Below are 5,007 nucleotides of genomic sequence, written 5' to 3' on the forward strand. Positions count from 1 at the left end.
CCTGTCTAAGAGTAAATTTGTCATAATTAAGCGGAGTCGATTGCACGCCTAGAGATAGGGTGATAAGATTTTGCCGGATTAGGGTGACACCTAATAAGGGAATCCATAGATCGAGTTAATGCAATTCTACGGTGTTAATTAGAAGGAGATTTCAATTATTCAACCTAGGGTTAGACGTTATTAGTCTCTAGAGAGATAATAATATAACTTAAAGATTTCTACAGATCAAGTCAAATGAATAATCTAATTCAAAGTCAAAAAACAAGTGAAGTCTAGGTGGATTTTTCTTTAGGTATTGTCTTAATCAATCGAATTTTCCCAAATTTTCTTTCTATGCATTCTTAGTTAATAATTAGTTTAGATAACCAAACCTCTTAATTTTTAGGCTAGATAATAAAAAGGAAGTAAATATTAGTACTCGTAGTTCCTTTGGGTTCAAAAATCTGGTATTGCTAAACTATACTACTGTTCGATAGGTACACTTGCCTTAATCATGATAATAAGTTAGTCTCAAGAACGATTCATTCATAAATCTTTAAAACCTGTCACGAGTATCACGTACCAAGTTTTTGGCACCGTTGTCGGGGAACTAGGATATTAGGAACACTTGATTTTTATTACTTTAGCCATTTTACTTTTATTGCAATTTAAATTTTTATTTTCTTTTCTAATTCTTCATTTATTTTTTTCTGACAGGTTTTTCTAGTCTATGACTGGAAGAAACCCGTCAGGATCGTTACTGTTTGATAGTGAGCTCGATCGCACAGTTTACAGAAGCCGAAGAGAAAAAAGGTGAAGCTTACGATACACAGAAGAAGAGCACGAGGATGATACTTCAACCACAACCGAGGAGATGGCTAAAAACCAAGAAAATTTGCTACCTGCTGCGATTGCTGTTAATCAGAATCCTGCTCCGCGCACTATGTATGATTATGCTAAACCTTCTTTAACAGGAACTGAATCGAGTATAGTTAGACCTACTGTAGCTGCAAATACTTTTGAACTGAAACCTAACACAATTTAAATGATACAACAATTTGTTCAGTTTGATGGCTTGCAGCACGAAGATCCCAACGCTCACTTGGAAAACTTTTTGGAACTATGTGATACATTTAAAATTAATGGCGTTTCTGATTACGCCATTCACCTTCGGCTATTCCCTTTTTCGTTGAGGAATAAGGCTAAACAATGGTTGAACTCGTTGGCACGAGGATCAATCACTACTTGGAAATAAATGACCAAAAAGTTTTTATTAAAATATTTTCCGCTGGCTAAAATAGCTAAATTACGTAATGATATCTCTTCTTTTGTGCAGATGGATTTAGAAACACTATACAATGCATGGGAGAGATACAAGGACCTCTTAAGAAGATGCCCTCACCATAGGTTACCACTCTGGTTACAGGTTCAAACATTTCATAATGGCCTGAATCTTTCGACTCGGTAGATGGTTGACGCAGCTGCTGGAAGAACTATCAATAATAAGACACCTGAAGATGCCTATGAATTTATAGAGGAGATGTCACTGAATAACTATCAGTGGCAAGTCATGAGGATAAAGCCAACAAAAGTAGCCGGCGTTTATAACGTTGATTCAGTCACCATGCTTTCTAATCAGGTAGAACTCTTGAACAAGAAAATTGACGGTTTTCTTAGTTCTTCACAAGTTCACCCAGTAATGCAGTGTGAAGTAAGTGGAGGTAGATCGAGCAATCTAAGATTACCTACCCTATGGCCACAACATGGAGAACAAGCAGTTAAATTACATGGGTAATAATCCTCGATCTCAAAATAATCCTTATAGTAATACTTACAATGCAAGTTGGAGGAACCACCTACAATTTTCATGGGGAGGCCAAGGAAATCAGAGACCACTACCCTCTTCAGGCTTTCAGCAACCACCGTACTAGCAGGAGAAAAAGCCGAACCTTGAGGAGATGCTAACCAAATTCATCTCGGTGTCAGAAACTCATTTTCAGAATACCGAGATGACACTCAAAAATCAACAAGCATCAATCCAGGGGCTCGAAACTCAGATTGGACAGCTCGCCAAGTTGAATTCTAAACGACGACAAGGTAGCCTACCAAGCAACACTGAATCTAACCCAAGGGAGCAACTCAACGCGATTGCCATTCAAGATGAGGAAGGGTTAGTTTCAAAACCAAGGCCAGAAACGGTGGTAAGCAAAGGTAAGAATGAGATAGGCCAAAATGACCCAAATTCGATGAGTATAGAATATAAACCTCGTGTGCCATATCCAATGCGACAAGGAAAGACCGATCAGACGAACAATTTGGTAAATTCCTCAAACTTTTAAAGAAACTACATATTAATTTACCGTTTATTAAAGCCCTTTCGTAGATGCCAAACGCAGTCAAGTTTTCAAAGGAGCTTTTCACAAATAAACAAAAGTTGGATAAGGCGTCACATGTGGAGTTGAATGCAGTTTGCTCAGCCATATTACAGAATAAGCTACCCAACAAATTGAAGGATCCAGGGAGTTTTATTATTCCTTGTTTAATTGGTTGTTTAGATGTTCATCATGCATTGGCTGACTTAGGGGCAAACATTAATGTTATGCCTTATAAAATGTTTAAACAACTAGGTCTTGGGATACCCAAACAAACTAAGATGAGTATTCAATTGGCTAATAAAACCATTAGATTTTCTAGAGGTATCATTGAAGATGTTCTTGTTAAGATCGATAAATTTATATACCCAGTAGAATTTGTTGTTCTAGACATGGAAAAGGATAGTAACGCACCTTTAATTTTAGGACGACCCTTTTTAGTGACTGCTAGAACCATTATTGATGTTGGTACAGGTGAACTCACCCTTCGTGTGGGAGACGAAACAATCACTCTTCAAGCTCATAATTCTAGTAACAGATCAAAAATTGAAGGTGATTGTATAAGTCATTCTACTAGTACTGATCATGTGGTGACACCCTCTATGCAGGAAACAATTTTGAAGAATACATATGAGCTGTGTTCAAACAACAGGAAATAACCTATCTATGAAGAATAAAGGTTTCAAATCGAGGAGCTAGATGAGTGGTGGACACAAAAACCGAGAACACTCGATGAACCGAAATCGAGCCAGGACAAGCTCAATACCTCACCAAATCAACTTAAGGTTGGAGATAAAGTACTACTAGGTGCAGCAGATCCACGCATTGCCACTCCTGAACCTAATGAAGAAATTCCTCTTACGGTACTCAGTATTTTCCCATATGGTACAATCGAGGTAATTCATCCCAAATTCGTCACATTTAAGGTAAACAATACCAGTCTTAAACCTTCTGTTGGTAAAGTTGATAGCAGGGATGAGGAGTGTAAACTCCTTACACCACCTTGACCATGCAGAAGAGAGGTAAGTCGTGCTTAGACTATAAATAAGCGTTTCTTAGGACGCAACCCGAGCACTAACAATGTTAATTTCTTTAAAATTTTAGTTTTTAACATCTAACACCTAACTGAATCATGGAACGTAAACTTTCAAAAGACCACACGACCAGGCACACGGGCGTGCATTAGGCCGTGTGAAAACAGGGCAAGATTTTTTCCCCAACACGGGATGCGATAAGTTGCCACGGCCATGAGACATGGCAGTGGGTGAAACTACCAAAACAACAAGGGCGTGAGACACGCCCGTGCCTCGAAACCGTGATTGAAACTGAGAATGTAACACGGGCGTGTGATACACCTGTGGCATCCACCCGTGGTCAACACTGTCAAAAAGAAAATGGGCATGTACCTATGTACACGGGCGTGGGAGAAGCGAACGAAGTAAGACACAACCATGTGCACCCATACGCCGAAAGAACATGAGCGTGGGCCAAATGTCAGACGTGCCCAAATTCAAAATTCGCGAAACACATAGGCAAAAATTAGGCCACAGGGGCGTGTCCCACGGCCATGTACCCCAAAATCTATATAAACCCCTCACTATTCATCATCTCCCTCCCTAAAAAACCCTAACCCTAGCCGCTGCAACTTCACACGCCCTACCCCTTACGCCCGTGCGCTGACTACAACACCGATTCCAACGCCCCAAGCTCATTCTTTTTACGTTTGTTTACTTTTTTCTCTCTATTTTCTTTAAATATGTTGCTTATTTCATGATTCCTCTGCTATATTGAACTATTTTGAATGAATATTCATAGTTAGAATATTAAAATACTCATGCTTGTTTAATAAAAATTTTTGTCATTTTAGTTACTACATTATGCTATACTCTTTCATTTTTCCTTGTTTCCATGAAATTTATGCCTACTCACATGCATTCATTCATTATTTCCATAATCCTCTAACTTGATATATTTAGTGGCTTTAGTTTGTATCATCTCGTACGTAAATCCCATAAAATATTCATATTTAGCCTTGATTTTCCATAATATTCTTGGGGCATATTGGTTGAACTTTGATTTTTCAATGCAGGTACAATGTCGTCTTCACGTGGTAAGAAGATCGTTGTTCCTGCCTTGAAGAAGTTGAAAGGAGCAGCGTCATCCTTGGGTTCTACCACGGAGATTAGGCACTCTTTCCCTCAGGTTCCCTTGGGACCCCAGGAGAAATTATATCAGATATTACAGGCCCGACCCCTAGGTGTGGGCCGTTACATTGACTAGGCCGCACTCGAGTAGATTCAATTGGCTGATGCGGTCCGAGCCCTCCTAACGATTGACCCATGGGGGTTCTTCTTTGAGATCGTCGAGCCGAGATATTTAGAGTTTACATTGGAACTCTGCTCGACGTTCCATCTTCAGACTGTCCTGACAAACTTCGACGATCCTGGAACGGTCTAGTTCCGCCTTGGTGGTCTAGTACGCTAGTTGAGCGTACCTGAGTTCGGGATTGCACTAGGGCTATACGCAAAAAAATTCATGGACGATAATGACCTCAACACCCTCCACCGCCACATCTACTACTCCCCCTCAAAATGCTAGAGGGACCTCGTCCCTGCCTCGGCCACCTACGACCCTATCTGTTCCAAGGCATCAGCTC

The 5,007-nt window shown here is 39.9% G+C and overlaps 1 non-coding gene across 1 annotated transcript; it reads right to left on the reverse strand.

Annotated features, from left to right (window-relative positions):
• Positions 1-1,282: 1,282 nt before the first annotated feature.
• LOC128284988 (small nucleolar RNA R71) lies at positions 1,283-1,389 on the reverse strand. The gene has a single exon (XR_008275404.1). It is a non-coding gene; the product is annotated as a small nucleolar RNA R71 (small nucleolar RNA).
• Between the last annotated feature and the right edge of the window lie 3,618 nt (positions 1,390-5,007).

The sequence above is a fragment of the Gossypium arboreum genome, chromosome 11 (genome assembly GCF_025698485.1).
Source record: "Gossypium arboreum isolate Shixiya-1 chromosome 11, ASM2569848v2, whole genome shotgun sequence".
Classification (NCBI taxonomy): Eukaryota; Viridiplantae; Streptophyta; class Magnoliopsida; order Malvales; family Malvaceae; genus Gossypium; species Gossypium arboreum.